The following is an 18,915-nucleotide window of genomic DNA, read 5'->3' as shown; positions in this document are numbered from 1 at the left end:
CCAGATTTTGGTCATATACCTATCCCAGAAGATGATAGGCAAGAAACTCCTCCCAAGCACAGGAACTACAAGTAATGTGAGGGTAAATCCCCCAAGGAAAATTGTGGTTATCAGAAGAGAAGGACACATGCTTGGTGGTGAATATAACTGTGCATGACAGATTCCCAGGTTGGCTCTGAGTTGTATAGAAAACAGAAGAAAAGAAAGCTCTTTTTCTACCCCCAGACTTTGGGTCATTATGAATCTCAATGCTTAGTTTAAATTACCTAATTATATGTTTATATTATAGTATAAAGATATTTTAGTCTGTTAATTCAACATTTTTAAGCCAGCTCTATTCTTTGTTTTTGGTTTATGTTATAATTTTCAGCCAATGATTTTATATGAAATAAATTAAATTTCCTGCATGTGAAGTTTCTAAGATTGTCTTAAGTGTGAAAAATACACACAGAATTGAGGGTCAAATTCTCTGAGAATTTATCCCACTTTACCCAAAGAAACATTTTACGATTGCTGGAAAAATGAAGCAGAAACCAGTTTTTAGCCCTGGATTTTCACAATATTAGTAGAAAATGGAAATAAGCATTAATTTTGAGGTTGAGACATTTTTCTGGCTTCTGATTTATAAGAATTAGAGATTTACCAGTTGACTTTATCAAGAAGGTAAATAAGCATCCATCACAGAAGGTATTTACTCTAATCATGAGATTTCGGAACAGTTAAAATAGGCTAAGATGAAAAAAATAAATTCAGTGCCTCTTCTGTGTTCATACTTAATCTTAATACATCTGCTGAAGAGTGATGGATGTAAAAACTGAACCAGAGTTTCCTGATGAGTTCTTTCAAAATCACAGATTTCATGGATTTTAGATAGTACCTAACTTATTCAGAGAGGTGACTATTTGAAATTTGTTTCTGATTCAGGAGCCAATTATTATTAATATATTATTACATGTATTATGGTTATTATAGGTAAATACTTATTATAGCTAATAATATATAGTCAATATTTATTGTTATAGCTAATATTTATTTTCACTAATATTTATTCAGTGCATATATGCAAGTACTGTTCTAAGCACTTTCTGTATTTATCAACATCTTTAATCCTCTCAGCTATCATCTTTTTTTAAAAAAATTGTTATTATTTTTCATCACTTTGTAAAGCATACACGAAACACCTGAAATTTTAACATTGCTCTTCTAGCAACTAAAGAGTGTTCATTTGCCATGGCTATCAAGCTAAGTTTGAACCAACATTAGACCAAGTCTTCTCTATGGGAAGAATCCTCTCATGTCTGACTTCTGCAGCTGAGGCATGGCAGACTAAATTTCTTTCACAGGAAGTCCAGTCAGCTGTTGAACCAGGGCTTACTTTGTTCTAGGAAACTAAGAATATTTGGAGGCCCCTCTGCATTAAAGACTGTCTCTTAAAATAATTAGTTAGGTCATTTTGTCTATTTGCTCTTTAAGAGAAAGAGCCTTGCAGGTTTTCTATACCTTTCCACTTCCAGTTTCTTTCCTGTATTTGTCTATCTCCCACATCCTCCAGGGGATGTTTGTGCAACAACAATTTGATCAAATCTCTCTGTTCTCAGGAAAGAAAAGAGTTCTCTTTTTCATGGCACACAAGTCCCTTGATTGTCTGTTTCCTACTTATCCTGCCTCCATTTCTGTGCAGATTTCCCTCCTCATACATGCACATATAACCTTTGAAGTACAGCAATAATGAATCATTTGTAGTTCCTCAAACATACCTTTGTACATGCTGTTCCCTCTGCCTGGAACACCATCTTCCTTCTTTTTGCCTCAAAAATTCCTACTACGTCTTCAAGGCACAGATTAGATGGTCTCCTCTATAAGCTCTCTATCCAAGCCAAGTTAAGCATCCTCCCCTTCCTTCAACATTTTATATATCTTGCACACATCTTTAATATAGTACTGATCATTCTTTATGGTAATTTTCTCCTCACTAAACTCTAAAATCCTTGAGGCTGGGACATGTTCCCTTTCCTCCCTGGTCCTAACAGAAAGGCTGTCACACAGACTGGCTCAATGACTTAATTCTCTGATCACCTTCTTCTCAATGGGGATTCAAACACTTGCCAGCAACCTTAAAAGAAGGGAAAACAAGAACAAAATCAACGGAATTACTATTTTTTTCCAATCAGGTATGGCCTATATATATAATTTTGTTGTCTGCCAAAAGATTTTAGCATTTTAGGCTTAAATTTCATTTCCTATTTTAGACCATACCCCAGCACATAAGTTGTCAGATCTGTTTTGTAAAGGCTGGTATTTCTTAAGTGCTCCATGAAATTTTAGTTAGAAATAAAATGCAAGGCCTTAGGGAAAACTGAATCCAAGCCCCTGACTTCCCTTAGCATTTTCACACCAGACCATAATTTTGGAGTATTTTCCTATTTAAATCTTGGCGTTATGATCCAGAACTTTGTTGACCTATAGCATTCCCCAATTGTTGGAATGACAATCCCTTTCATTTTTCTGTTGTCTGCTACCTCTGCTTTGCATTTCTATTTTTGAATTTCAGAATGGCTATCCTTTTATCAGGAGGAAGCATTGTTCTTATGGGTTGTCTCTTTTCCTGCTAATTCTTACTGTCAGTTTTTCTCCATAAGGAAGAAGGACATGTAGTTTATAATTCTCAGATCAGAGGACACCTAGGATTGGAAAAATGAGATACTGCTACTTACTAGTTAAAAATAGATTTGTTAGTCGAGATCTTTCTTATTCTGTCCTACAGAAATGAATACTATTCACTCCTAGCTCCTATACCTATATCACAAGATGTAAAAGACAGAAAGGCAGGCTCACATAGACACCAGCACTTTAGTTATTAGTGGAATACACAGTTTCTTTCCCCAATGTGGGCATAGCCTTCTTAAGAAATTATGTGCTTTTTTTAAACCAGTACCTTCAAAAATAACCAACCTTTATTTAAAATATGTTAAAATAACTAATTGTCCCTTTTGCTAATTACGGTAGAAATAAGAATCATCCTGTCTTTGCCAGTCTTGGCCCCACATTGCTTTTTCTCTTTTTACTTTTAGATAAATTGCAAAGACCAGGCTGCTTAGTGCTGAAGACCTGGCTATTGGTGCATATTAGATAAGATAAAGCCTTTAACAACATCATGGGTGTGGGAATTCTGATCACTTCACGGTACAATTAGCTTTCCTGTTATTTGGCCAGACTGCTCACCCCATGCATTTTTGTCTGTTGGAAACAAAGAGAACTGGGCAAGGAAATGCACTGATGGTGCAGGACCAGTCTCTTGGTCGAGGGACTGAATGAACAACACAAGTATATATTTTACTGGCAGTAAAGATAACAATATATCCCTACGATTGAGATAGCTCTAAGTTACAGTGCTTTTTTCACGTGCTATTTCATTTCAGCTTCAAATAAAACCATGAGATAGATGGGGTGAGGTGTCCCCCCTCACTCTTCCAAAGAACAACTAAGCCCCCAGAAACAAGTCTATTGCTGTGTATTAAAAATAGAAGCAGCGAATATTTAAATCATGGAAAAGAGCCAGGATTCAAACCCAGGCAGTCTGGCTCGAGAGTCTGGGCTACCGACCTCCACACTGTCCCCCATCTCATCAAGGCAGCTGTCTTCTGGACACATAGCACAGGCATCCATGCATTGCAGACCAGCTGAGCACCCATGTGGAAACAGCACTGAAGCTGCAATATTTCAAAATCACAGCAGAGCCCTTTGCTGACATGAAATAAAAATATCCAGGTGATGGGCTTTACTATTCTCCCACCTCTTGTTATTTCCTCCTGCCTTTTCTCATGGCTTTTCACATTAGAAGCCAAGAATAATGAATGTAAGGTGAAGGGGGGAAGGAGAATAAACAACAACAAAGTAACCCCAAGAAGCCCTTTTAAAACAAACTTGCTGGCACGTGTATGGATGAGCATTCTCACACCTGCAAAAGGACAAGTTTCCCATCCTGTGCACCTGGAACACAGAAGCGGCTTAGAGTAGTGGCTGAAAGCTTAGTTAGGCTCTGGAGCCAGGCTACTTAGGGTTCAAGTTTTAACTGGGCAGCTTTAGACAATTCATAACTTCTCTGTATCTTATTTTCATTCCCTATAAAAGGAGATGATAACAATAGTACTACTAGTTTACTGTAAAATAAAGTGAGCCAATACATGTAGAACGTTTAGAATAGAAGCTGACTCCCAGTAAATAAATGCTCAATATGTGTTTGATGTTGTTTTACATAATGAGATAACATATATAAAAGGCCAGACCCATAGTAGGTGCCCAATAAATATTAGCTACCTTCTATTTTCTATGGCTTTGATCACTAGAAAGACTCACATTCTTTGAAAAGTATGTGCCTTATGTCAGTCACCTTGATGCTAGGATAAACAGATAGTTATTACATTTTGGAGGGTTCAGCCAGTTTCTTCACCTTTTTTTTTAAACTCTTGTTCAGAAGTTTTCCTTCATCCTTCCCAATGTCATTTTCCTGCTTAGCAAACATAATTAACTGCTGCCTCTGCCAAATCATTTTACTCACCTTAACTGTTTCATCAGAGTTTTACCAAGTAACACCTATTAAATCAGGTAGTATTTTTGCTAATGTATTTCTCATCTCTATGTGGTCACAATAGGAAGTCATGTCTCTAAGTTTTAATTTCTCTCATCTCAAAGGACATTTCTGTAAATGATAAACTCATTTTCTCCACAAGGCTATAAATTCCACAAGTACATGGATATTCAAAGCTATCTCCCCACCGCCTGGCAAAATGCTTAGAACATAAATATTTATTGAAGAAATCAGTGAATGCTGAAGAAATGAATAAAATATAAAAAGAAGTATTTTCCCCCTAAGTAACTCGAACCTAATTAAGAGATGTCTGAAATTAATTAGAATATTGGCTGCCTTTTACTTTTAAAAGAATAAATTAATTTTAGATACCTAAACTAATATTATGGGTTTATTTTAATACAGTTATGACAGTTTTCAGACAATGTCCTGAAATAACACATTTATCTCAATCTCCTAGGACTTCAATGGCTATGCAATACACAAGAAGACTGATATTAAGAACATGCCAAAATTGAGGTACCACTGAGTTTTACCCCCTCAGGATCACCATGGCATTACAATATAGAGCAGGTCATTGGTCCTCAAATTTACTGTTCCCGCTGCCTAGAGCTTTACCTAGATGCTTGAATGGCTTGTTCCCTCAATACCTTCGAGTCTCTGTTTAAGTATTACCTTTTCAGAGAGTCATTCTCTGATTATTCTGTCTAAAATAAGTTGCTTCCCTCCTCATCATTCTGTATTTTCTTTTTCTACTTTATTTTTTTAACTTCCTTTTTTTTTTTTTTTTTTTTTTCTGAGATGGAGTTTTGCTCTTGTTGCCCAGGCTGGAGTGCAATGGCACTATCTTGGCTCACTGCAACCTCTGCCTCCCAGGTTCAAGTGATTCTCCTGCCTCAACCTCCTGAGTAGCTGGGATTATAGGCTCCCGCCACCACACCCAGCTAATTTTTTTGTATTTTTAATAGAGATGGGGTTTCACTGTGTTGGCCAGGCTGATCTCAAACTCCTGACCTCAGGCGATCCACCCGCCTCAGCCTCCCAAAGTGCTGGGATTATAGGCGTGAGCCACTGCACCCAGCTTAACTTTTTAAAGTAGGCTTATTGAGGTATAATTAACCTACAACAAACGGCATATATTTAAAGTGTACCCTTTTTGATACTTGAGAAATGTATACACACCTGTGAAACCATCACCACAATCAAGAAAAGGAATATATTCATCAGCCCCAAAAGTTTCCTTTTGCCCCTTTGTAATCCTACCAACCTTGTCATATCCCCAAGGAGCCATTGATCTGTTTTCTGTCACTATATTTAAGTTTATACTCTCTAGAACTTTATATAAATGGAATCATACAGAATGTATTCTTTTGGTCTGGTTTCTTTCACTGTGCAAAATGATTTTGACATGCATCCATGTCTTGTGTGTATGAACTATCCATTCCTTTTTATTGCTGAGTAATATTCAGTTGTATAGATATGCCACAATTTGTTTATCCATTCATCTGTTGATGGACTTTTAGGATGTTTCTAGCTGTTGGCTATTACAAATAAAGCTGCTGTAAACATACCTATACAAGTCTCTGTATGGCATATGTTTTTATTTCTTTTGGGTAAATATTCAGCTGTAAAATGGCTGGGTCATCTAGTGGATGTATATTTGGCTTTTTAAGAAACCATCAAACTTTTCCAAAGTGGTTGTAACATTTTCTATTCTCACCAGCAGGGAATGAGAGTTTCTCTTAATTCACATCATTTGGCAGTGATTTTAGACATTCTAACAAGTGGTATCTCATTGTCATTTTCATTTGCATTTTCCTAATGGCTAGTGATGTTGAGCCTCTTTTCAAATGCTTGTTTCCCTTCCATATACCTTCTCTGATTCTGTTCAAATCTTTTGCTCATTTTTAAAAATTGATTTATTTTCTTATTACTGAGTTTTGAGAGTTCTTTATATATTCTGGATATACATTTGTTATCACATGATTCACAAATGTTTTCTTCTAATCAGTGTTTTGTTTTTCATTCTCTTAATATTGTCTTTCAAAGGGAAGAGTCTGAAAATTTTAGTTGCTTATCATTTTTTTCTTTTATAATTGTACTTCTGGTGCCTAATGTAAGGTTAAGACTTTCCCTAAGTTTTTTTCTAAGTTTTCTTCTAGAAATTTTGTAGTTTTAGATTGTATGGGTAGGCCTATGATACAGTTTGAGATAATTTTTATATATGATGAAAGATATGGATTAAATTTTTTTTGGCATATAGGTATTCTATTTTCCCAGAATAATTCATTAAAAGTCTCTCCTTTCTTTACAGAACTGATTTTTCACCTTTGTCAAAACTCAATTGACCCTCTGTGTGTCACACTATTCCCGAACCCTCTATTTTGTTTCATTGATCTGTTTGTCTATCTTGACCCCAATATCCTATTGTGTAGATAACCATATCTTTATAATAAGTGTTAAAGTCAGGTAGTACACCTTTGTCAACTTTGTTCTTTTTTTCAAAGTTGTTTTGGTTATTCTGGGTCATTTGCACTTCATATGAAATTTAGAAAAATCTTGACAATTTCTACCAAACAAAGCACCTGCTGGGATTTTGATTAGGATTAAATTGAATGTATAGATATATTTGGGAAGAACAGATATGTTAACAATGTTGACTGTGCCAATTCATTAACATAGTATGTCTTTCCATTTATTTAGGTCCTGTATGATTTTTCCCAGCAATATTTAATTGGTCTTGACACATCTTTTGACAGTTTTATTCCTTAGAATTTCATAGTTTTGGTGCTGTTGTAAATTATGTTGGTTTTTATTTCAAATTCCAATTGTTTATTGTTAGTGTAGGGAAATACAATTGATGTTTGTATATTGATCTTATATCCTGCAACTCTGCTAAACTCACTTATTATTTCTTGTAGTTTTTATGTAGGTCTCACAGGATTTTATACATAGAAAATCATGTCGTGTGTGAATAGAAGCAAGAAGAACTTCTACTGCTTCCTTTCCAATATGAATGCATTTTATTTCTTTTTTGTAACTTACTGCACCAGCTAGAACCTCCAGTACAATGTTGGGTAGAAGTGTTGAGAATGGACATCCTTGCTTTGTTTCTAAACTTAACAGAAAAGCATTCAGTCTTTCACAATTTAGTATGGTACTAACTGTAGGTTGTGTATAAATGCCTTTTTATCAGGATTAAGAAATTTCTTTCTATTTTGCTGAGAGTTTTTATCATAAGTAGATGCTGGATTTTGTCAAATGATTTCTTGCATCTGCGGAGAGGATTATATGGTTTTTCTTTATTAGTTAATCTGATGAATCACATTAATTGATTCTCCCATGTTTAAGAGACCTTGCATTATTGGGGTAAACTTCACTTAGTCATATTGTATTATCTTGTATATATTGTTGGATACTATTTGCCAAAATTTTGTTAAGAATTTTTACATCTATGTTTATGACAGACACTAATACATATAGTTTTCTTTTCTCATAATGTCTTGATCTGATTTTGGTATCAAAATAATGCTGGCTTCATAGAATAAGTTGGCAAGTATTCTCTCTCTTCAACTTTCTGGAAGAGTTTGTGTAGAATTGCTATTATTTCTTCACTATATGTTTGGTAGAATTTAACACTAGAGCCATTGAGGCCTGGAGTTTTGTTTTGTTTTGTATAAAGATTTTAACTGCAAATACAATTACTTCAATAGGTAGAGAGCTAGTCAGTTATGAACTTTTCTTCATGAGTGAGGTTTGGTACCTTGCTTCTCTTAATGAATTTGTCATTTCATCTAAGTTGCTGAATTTACTGATACTAACAGTTATTCATAACATTTCTTTATTCTTTTTATATCCATAAAAACTCTTTTGCTGTCACTTCTCTCATTCCCGGTATTGATTACTTCTTTATTCTCCTTTACTTCCTGGTCAGCCTGAATAGAGATTTACCAGTTGGACTAATCATCTCAAAAAACAGCTTTTGGTTTCATTGATTTTTCTCTATTGATCTTTTGTTTCATTTATTTCCCCTCTGATCTTTATTTCCTTACTTCTGCTTATTTTTGTTGGAGTTATCTTTCATCTTACTTTCATTTCTTAAAGTGAATTCTGAGATAAATGATTTGAAATTCTTGTCATTTCTAAGGTAGACATTGTTCCTTACTAGTATAGTGGTGAGTATTTCTGCCTGTCTAATATAGGCATTTAGTGCTATACATTTATCTCCAAGTACCATTTTACCTGCATCTCACAAATTGTGATTCACTCTGCTTTTATGATTAATCAGTTTAAAATATTTTCTGAATATATGAGAAACTATTCTAACTAAACTACAAACAAATGGAAACAGAAACCTCAAGATTAAGATGGTTATAAGGATATGAAATAGTGGTGACCAATGAATCTTTACAATAATTAAATCTAAACTGAAATGTATAAACCAACTGGGAGTGTGCAACATAAATACTAAATAAAGACTCTTTAAATAGGAGGAATATACTGTGAGGAAATTCTAGTAATTGACTAGGAAAATGTTTACTAAATGATTATCAGCAAAACCTAGGAACTGGTTGGGAATAAGGCAGATGGGTAAAGGAAAAGCATTCCAGAGATCACATGTGGTTGTAGGAAAAAGAGAACGAAGAAAGGAAAACATTCTGAGGGTCTAATTTTACTGGAGTATGAAGGATATAGAGCGTTTTTGAGAGGGAAATAATTGGTAACTTATTTTCAAATAATCATAGAAAAGTATATATCTGATCATTAGAGCAGGGGAAAATAAAGTAACCTTGAAAGGAATAGAGAAGTATCTCAGAGTCACAAAGTTAAAAAGAGAAAAATAGAATGAATAAGAATGTTACCAGAGTACCAAAAATGAAGAAAAGGAAAATGAGGAAACAACAATGTAAATAAATAATAACATAAGATGGAATGGTTAAAATCAAGCATGATTGTCATTACTCCAAATTGTATTTGCCCATTAAAATGTAAGCCATTAGAGATTGTATTTTAAAACTTCAGATTAAAATATTACAGCTCTGGGCTATTTATGAGACACATTTTTTAATGCTCATTTTTTAAAGTTAAAAATAATGGGATAGACACCAAAAACATGATCCATAAAAAAATTGATAAAAAGTCCAACAAATTCCTAGTATCTAGACTATGTAAAGAATTCTCAAAACTCAACAGTAGAAAAACAATCCAATGAAGAAAACAGCAAAAGACATGAACAGACGTTTTAACAAAAAGATACAGGCAATAAGATTTTGTTCAACATAATAAGCCATGAGGGAAATACAAATTAAAACCGCAAGGAAATATTAGTACATACCTATCAGAATGACTACATAAAAAAATTGACAACACCAAATGCTGGTGAAGATGCAAAGAAACTGCATCATTTGTATACTATTAATGGGAATGTAAAATGGTACAGCCACTCTGGAAGAGAATGGGTAAATGGTGCGGTACATCCATATCATGGAATACTACTCAGAAATGAAAAAATAAGCTACTGACACACTGAATAATTTGTATGGATTTCAGAGGAATTCTGCTGAATGAAAAATCCCAATTCCAAAAGGTTACATAGTATATGATTTTATTCATGTAACATTCTTGAAATGATAAAATGATAGAGATGGACACAGATCAGTAGTTGCCAGGGGTCAAAAAATGGGAAAGGGAGGAAGAAGGCTATGGCCATAAAAAAAAAGTTCCAGGAGGGATTCTTATGATGGTGCTGTCGGTGTCTCGACTGTGATGATGGCCACATGATCTGCACATGTGATAAAATTGTACAGAACTAAACACACACACACACACACACACACACACACACACACACACAGAGTGCATGTAAAACACAGGACATATAAACAGGGTCAATGGATTTTTTTCAGTGCCAATGACCTGGCTGTGATATTGTGATACTGTGCTAAAGTCATGCAGGATGTCACAACTGGAGAAAACTGAAGAAAATCTATCCAGAATCACTCTCTCTATCATTTCATGCAAACTGACAATTATTTCAAAATAAAAATCTTTAAAAAAAGAAAATAAAAGGATGGATATCAGGCAAAGAACTGAGTAAACTGTGGTTTATCCACATTATGAACTATTATGTAGTTATTTTTAAAAAGTTGAAAATAACTAAAAATAACTGTTTTAACTTTTTACAAATAACAAATAATAAATTAAAACTCATTTACGTAGTAGAATTTTTTTTTTTTTGACAGAGTCTCGCTCTGTCGCCCAGGCTGGAGTGCAGTGGCACAATCTTGGCTCACTGCAACCTCCACCTCCTGGGTTCAAGTGATTCTTCTCCCTCAGCCTCCAGAGTAGCTGGGACTACAGGTGCCTGCCACCATGCCCGGCTAATTTTTGTATTTTTAGTAGAGACGAGGTTTTACCATATTGGCCAGGCTGGTCTCGAACTCCTGACCTTGTGATCCACCTGCCTCGGCCTCCCAGAGTGCTGAGATTAGGCGTGAGCCACCACGCCCGGCCAGTAGAATTTTTATAAGATGTTAAATGAGCAAACTAAGGTTCAGAAAAGTGAGTGGTATAATTTCATTTTGATGAAACCATGCCAAAAATACTCTCCCATATACGTATATATCCGAACATATCTGCCTTTGTGTGTGTGTGTGTGTGTTATTTGAAAATGGGTAAATATATATGAATATACATACCAGTTTATTAACATGAATAACCTTGCAGGGAGGATGGATGATGCAGATTGCAGGACAAGAATGGAGGAAGGGGTAACCAAGAAAACTAGAGAAGAAAAAAAACCCAGAGCACTAAAACTACCAATATATATTAAACAACCCCAATGTTTTATATACAATTATGTATGTGCATTTTGTTCTTGTAAATTTAAAGAAATTTTAAGATTTGTTTTTATTAGTTTATATCATCATTCAATAATTTTAAATCTACTGATATACTATATAAATACATATATATAATTTAAGTAACTGATTTAAAAGGTACAATTCAGTTGTTTTTAGTGTATTCACAGAGTTGTGCAACCATCATCACAATTTTAAAACATTTTCGTCACTCTAAAAAGAAACCCTAAATCCATTAATAGTCACTTTCCACAGTTCACTTCTCCAGCCCTAGGAAACCCCTAATCTACATTCTGTCTCTATAGATTTGTCTATTCTTGACCTTTTATTTAAACAGAATTATACAATATATGGTCTTTTATAACTAGCTTTTTTTTTTCACTTGGCATGATGTTTTCAAGGTTCATGCAATTTGCAGCATATATCAGCACTTCATTTATTTTTATTGTCAAGTAATAGTCAATAGTATGGATGCATCACGTTGTATTTATCCTCTCAAGGGTGTAGCCTTGGCCATCTGCACAGTTTTGGGATGGCAGTGGTTATAGCAGGGCTCTCTTTGTCTCTTTTCCTAATCTTTCTGTTGTATATCTCATTTGATATCACATCCAGATATTAGACTCCAGTAATTGCCTGCTGATTGCTCTATTGTTTTTGACAATCCATCAGCTATAAATTGCTCCAGAGTCTGCTCCAATTAAATTTGGGAAGGAGGAATTTTTGAAGCTAGTATTTGAAGTTTCTTTTGACCTCAACAGGGCTCTTCATAACTGTCTTTCTCTGTTTCTTTAAAACTAGCTAACCTACCATTTAGCTTATTTCCCTACTGTAGCTATTAGCCACTTTTTGATTGTTTGTCACCAGAATATCTCCACTGGGTTTTGGGGGGGATTTTTTTGTTTTGGTTTGTTTTGTTTTTCTACAGACAGGGTCTTGCTCTGTTACCCAGGATGGAGTGCAGTGGTGCAATCATAGCTCACTGCAGCCTTGGGGTCCTCCCATCTCAGCCTCCCGAGTAGCTGGGATGATAGGCACATGCCATCATCTCTGGCTACTTTTTAATTGTTCGTAGAGATAGAGGGCTTGCTATGTTGCCCAAGCTGGCCTCAAGCTCAAGTGATCCTCTCACCTCAGCCTCCCAAATTGCTGGGATTACAGGAATGAGCCACTGTGTAACCTCCATTGATTTTGATAACACGTTTAGGCTTAAACTTCCGCACACTCTGTGTCAAATAAACTCAGTTTCACAAAAAAATGGAAAAACATTCTGTGCTCATGGATTGAAAGAATCAATATGGTTAAAATGGCCATACTTCCCAAAGCAATCTACAGATTCAGTGCTATTCCTATCAAACTACCATTTTCACAGAACTAGAAAAAACTTTTCTAAAATTCATGTTGAACCAAAAAGATCCTGAATAGCCAAAGCAATCCTAAACAAAAAGAACAAAGCCAGAGGCATCGCATTACCTGACTTCAAACTATACTATAAGGCTACAATAAACAAAATAGCATGGTACTGGTACAAACACAGATGCATAGACCTATGGAAGAGAATAGAGGACCCGGATATAAAGCCGCACACCTACAGCCACCTGATATTTGACAAATCAACAAAAATAAGCAATGAGGAAAGGACTCCCTATGCAACAAATTATGCTGGGATAGCTGGCTTGCGATATGCAGAAGAATGAAACTGGACCCCTACCTTTGACCATATACAAAACTTACCTCAAGATGGATTCAAGATTTAAAGTAAGACCTCAAACTATAAGAATCCTAGAAGAGGCTGGGCGTGGTGGCTCATGCCTGTAATCCCAGCACTTTGGGAGGCCGAGGCGGGCAGATCATGAGGTCAGGAGATCGAGACCATCCTGGCTAACATGGTGAAACCCCATCTCTACTAAAAATACAAAAAAAAAAAAAAAATAGCCTGGTGTGCTGGTGGGTGCCTGTAGTTCCAGCTACTCGGGAGGCTGAAGCAGGAGAATGGCATGAACCCAGGAGGCGGAGATTGCAGTGAGCTGAGATAGCACCACTGCACTCCAGCGTGGGTGACAGAGCAAGACTCCATCTCAAAAAAAAAAAAGAATCCTAGAAGAAAACCTAGAAAACACCATTCTGGACGTCAGCCTTAGGGAAGAATTTATGACTAAATCCTCAAAAGCAATTGCAACAAAAACAAAAATTGATAAGTGGGACCTAATTTAATTAAAGAGCTTCTGCACAGCAAAAGAAATTATCAACAGAGTAAAAAGATAACCTACAGAATGGGAGAAAATATTTACAAACTATGCTTCCAACAAACATCTAATATCCAGAATCTATAAGGAACTTAAACAATTGAACAAATAAAAATAAATAACCACATTAAAAATGGGCAAAAGACATGAACAGACACTTCTCAAAAGAAGGCATACAAGTGGCCAACAAACATACGAAACAATGCTCAACGTCACTGATCATCGGAGAAGTGCAAATCAAAACCACAATGAGATACCATTTCTCACCAGTCAGAATGGCTATTACTAAGAGGCATAATAATAGCTGCTGGTGAGGCTACAGAAGAAAGGGACGCTTATACACTGTTGGTGGGAATGTCACTTAGTTCAGACTCTGTGGAAAGCAGTTTGGAGATTTCTCAAAGAACTTAAAACAAACTACCATTTGACCCAGCAGTCCCATTACTGGGTCTATATCCAAAAGAAAATAAATCATTCTACCAAAAAGGTATCTGTGCTCATATGTTCATCGCAGCACTATTCACAATAACAAAGACACGGCATCAACCTGAGTACTCATCAATGGTGAACTGGGTAAAGAAAACATGGTACATATATACCATTGAATACTATGCATCCATAAAAAAAGAAAAAAAATTATATCCTTTGCAGCAACATAGATGCAGCTGGAGACCATTATTCTAAGGAAATTAATGCAGGAACAGAAAACCAAGTACTGTATGTTCTCACTTATAAGTGGGAGCTAAATATTGGGTATTCATGGGCATGAAGAAGACATCAATAGAAAGTGGGGACTACTGGAGTAGGGAAGGATGGAGGGGGACAATGTATGAAAAACTAACTATTGGGTACTGTGCTGAGTACCTGGTGACGGGATTATTCATGCCCCAAACCTTAACATCACACAATATACGCAGGTGGCAAACCTGAACATATACTCCCTAAATCCAAAACAAAAATTGAAAACAAACAAATAAGTCAACCTCTTGGGGGAAAGCTTTAGAGCTTTTTGTTCTTATAAACCGACTCTCCCTTTAAGCAAAATCTTTGAGCCACTCTTCCAGGCATGGGGCAAGAATGATAGCCTCTGGTCTTCCTAGTTTACCTTTCTGGGCATGGAACCTCTACCCTATATGTAAGCAGTCGAGGGCAGTGAAGATCCCAGTATTTTTGGCCTGACCCAGCTGGGATGAACTTTCTATTCTATGAATGGGGTCTGGGTGGAAGAAGGGAGCCCCTGACCTCTCAGCCACACTCACCAGGAATTGAACCTCTACAGCTTAGATTTAGAGGAAATTGGAAATGCTGGCCTGCTCCTTTTGATGAGATCCCATGCCGCTTGGTTGGGATTTGAGGAGAAGGGGAGCCCTTTTTCTTGGACACATCCATCCAAAGTGGAGCATCTATGGAGATGAGTTGCAGGGAAGGAGGGGCCAGAGGGAGCTATGGCTCAAGTGCTACAGAATCTCAGAATCTCTGTTTTTACCAAGTTTTAGTGTCTGTCTTTGGAATAAACATTTTTACATTATATGCTCTTAGGACACTTTGCAAAGACTTTGATGGTTGGTTTTTGTTGACATTGTTTTTGGTTTCTGATTGTGTAGGGTTTTTTGATTGTTTGTTTATAATTTTCAAGTTAAGTTTTTTGACTGGGGCTTGGACCTGTGGAGCTCCTCACACTGCCATTATGGGAGTAAAACCCCTAGAATTATTATTTTTTAAAAGACTATGACAAAGAAAATTCCTGTTTTCACCACATACTCTGAGCTTCAGTTTCCTTATGGTAAATCAGGATTATAATCCACACCACGCTGCCTAGGACATGGTAGCCCAGAATAATGGTCAGTTTCTTCTTTCCCTCCTCTTGTCTCACTTTTGGAACTTAAAGACATTCTAGTTGAATAAAAGTTCCTGCCTAATTAGTGTGTTGTTATGCTTTAAGAATTTTAAGACTCCATAAAAGTATTTTAGGTAAAGAGAGTAATATATTTAAGCACTGTTACAGAGTGATCTTCAGACCTGAACCAAGATTCTTTTAGAGATTTGACTCATGAGAAAATACTTCAACAAAACCGCAAACAAACAACATGACTCAGGGTCTTCTTTTTTTTCCTTCTTCCCTCTCTTTTATACCTTCCTCACCCCATCCTCTCCCAGCTCACTTCCTCCATATATTATAACATTTTGTCAACATGTAAAAATTATTGAATAAAAATTGAAGGATTGAATACCTAAAAGAATAAAATGCAGGCAGTCTATATAAATTTTGTAAAGCAGTTCATAACCAGTATTTTCTCTGAGTTGTGTTCTTATATAGCAGTCTGAACCTTGAAATAATCCCCACCACAAATATACTGTCTTTTGTAATATATAATTTTATTTATTTTTATTGCCCTAAGAGGTACAAGTGCAGATTTGTTACATGGATATATCCAAAGTGGTGAGGTCTGGGCTTTTAGTGTACCCACCACCCAAATAGTGTACACTGTACCCATTATGTAATCTCCCATCCCTCACTCTTCTCCCACCCTCCCCCTTTCTGAGTCTCCAGTGTCTATTAGTCCACTCTCCATGTTTTGTGCACACACACATTTTTTCTTCCCTCTCCCTCTTTCCTTCTCTCTGTACTAAGAAATGAGAATCTCAAGAAAGGCATTTCCAATATCATTTATTCATTTAGTTACTCAGGCATTTATTTAACAAAGTTTATTTAATAAGCAGGATGTGTATCGTGCTCTGCCAGGTACTTGGCCCCTGGTTTGCATTTTAACAGATGAAACAGGTTTGAAGAGCTGGCCAATCAGCATGTGCCTTGCCAAGCCAAAGTGTCATTGTCGTGTTTGCTCAATTTCCATGTAGTATATTCAACTATTTATACTTCAAAATGACCAGGTGAAGCACTGTGGCTGTGATCCTAGGAGAAGCTATAATTGAGACTTTCCTTTTCTTCCACCTTGTAACAGCTTTAGAGCTGGCCAGGGACAAATAGTATCTTGTTTTTAGCTTCTCCTATAGGTAATGTTGAGCAACTAGAATCTATTAAAATTGATTCATAAACTACTACAAACTCTTTGATCTTATTAAAAGATCCAGGACCAATCAGCAACAAAATATAATCAAGTACGATGCAGTCCACCCAGGGCTGCTTATTCAAAAAGTGGATGAGGATGATGAGCTAAAAGACAGACATGAAAAAATCTGTTTAAAAAACAAGTTATCTTATTTTAAATAAATAATTTAGAGACTTGGGATAGAGTTAAAACTTTTTTTAAATTTGAAAATAGAATTTTTTGTACTTTGGATCATGAAATTACATTATTTTGTTTAGCAGGTATGTACTGAATCTTTACTATGTGAAATATTAGCAAAGCATATTGCCTGCTTTCAAAAAATAAGTCAGACACAAACAACTAAAATTGAAGGCAGAAAATATCTGTTACAATAGAGGGTCTAAAAATGCCATTTAAGACAGAGAAGAAAGAGATTTATTCGTGGTAGAGAAGATTAGAAGAGGTTTCATAATGGAAATAGCAACTGATTCAAAGCCAACAAATGGACAGAAATGTGGGGACATAATAAAACCAACCAAAGCCCATTATGGGCTGCCTTTAGAGACCAGCAAGTAATCCTGCCTGTCTGGGGCAGTGGAAAAGTGGAAATAAAGTTAGATGAACTGCAGTCAATCATGAAGACCCCAAAATGTCATCAGAGGAGGTGGGAGTTGATTTTGAAGACAACAGAAAACCACAGAAGGGTTTTGAGACAGGGAGTAGTAATCAAAACTGTGTCTTAAAGGGATTATTCTGACACCATGCATAAAATTGATTTTTTAAATATTAGAGGTAGAAAGATCAATATAGAAGTCGTTGTTTCACTAGGCTAGGTGGGCCTGAACTATGAGGACAAAATCAATGTAGGTGGCAGTTCTGTAAACTTAAAACAGGAAATAGAATCAAGGGAATGGATCACACTGGGAAGAGGGATGATAGAATTTGGGGACTGATTTCAGTAGTGGAAGAGGAGTAGAAGATGTTTTGAGGTTTAATGTCTGTGTGCCAGGAAAGTTGACAATGCCCTTAAAAAGAGAAAGGAAACAAAGAAAGATGAGGTTTGAGGAAAAAAGAAAAGCGATGTTTCATTTATTCAATAAATTTGTATTAGGCACTTACTATGTGCCAGGCGGCTGCTCTGGGGGGATGAGAGAGTTATCTTTAAATTTTAAAGCTCTTTATGTGGAAGAGGCACTGTTCTCAATCTGTGCTTCTCCGAAGGCAGAGCTGGAGCAGTGAGTAGAAGCAAGGTAGGAAGTGAAATATCTTTCTAATAAATTGAGGCTTCCTGAGAAGTAGTAAGAGCTCTGTTACAGGCAGTATTCAAGTAGAAGTTGGAAGATATTCCTCTAGGAACATTTTAGCCAGGGATGCCTACGTTAGGAAGAAGGTTAGACTAACCTTTCTGCAAGTTCTCTCCCAATCTTAAGAGTCTATTTCTTCTGATGATCTAGTCCTGTGGGTTCTATTCTTAATCCCTGGTTTCTCCCAATTATTAAATAAATTACTCAGTCTATCTGCCATTCAGTAAAACTCACACATTTACATCTGTTATTCTTGAATTATTTTGGGTTAGGGCTCATCTTCTTTATTAAAAAAAAAAAATCTATCCTGTTAATGTTACCTTTATAGCTAATTTAGAATGGTAACCCTGGTAGATTGGGTTATAAATATCAGAGGGGAAAAAGGATTTCTTGTGCCTAATAATACTTTTGTTTGGAAGAAACCATGCAAACAAGAAATAAATTATCTTGACTTCAAGATTGCGATGCAGTTTCTGTATTTTGCAGTATTTCAAAAAAGAAAAAAATATATATCTCGGAGAGGCTTATTTTGCTATAGCATGGTAAAGAAACAGAATAATTATTCTCCAAACACTGCAAAGCTTCAGATCAGAAACGTTTATCTGTGCTCCATTTAAAAAGGAAGAAGAAAAGACAGGAAAGAAAGGAAAAGGAGAAAGGGAACCTGTCGTGAGCTCTGTTATAAGCTATAGTTCAAGCTTCGCATTTCCTGGTGTCTTTTGAAACGTAAAATTCCACAACAAATAGCTCTGTAACGTATAACCAGTATGAAGATTCAATTCAGATTTAAGCACTTTGGTTTGCTTTTGAATCTTGCTATTTTCTGCATTTGTTTTGACTGCTCTCATCATTCAAGATTGACGCTTGGAT

The 18,915-nt window shown here is 36.0% G+C and overlaps 1 protein-coding gene across 15 annotated transcripts in view; it reads left to right on the top strand.

The window, feature by feature from the left end:
* ANKS1B (ankyrin repeat and sterile alpha motif domain containing 1B) overlaps positions 1-18,915 on the top strand; it is a 1,252,139-nt gene that overhangs the window by 813,076 nt on the left and 420,148 nt on the right. The window lies entirely within an intron of this gene.

This window comes from Pan troglodytes, chromosome 10 (genome assembly GCF_028858775.2).
Source record: "Pan troglodytes isolate AG18354 chromosome 10, NHGRI_mPanTro3-v2.0_pri, whole genome shotgun sequence".
Classification (NCBI taxonomy): Eukaryota; Metazoa; Chordata; class Mammalia; order Primates; family Hominidae; genus Pan; species Pan troglodytes.
This window is presented reverse-complemented; position numbering and strand designations above follow the sequence as displayed.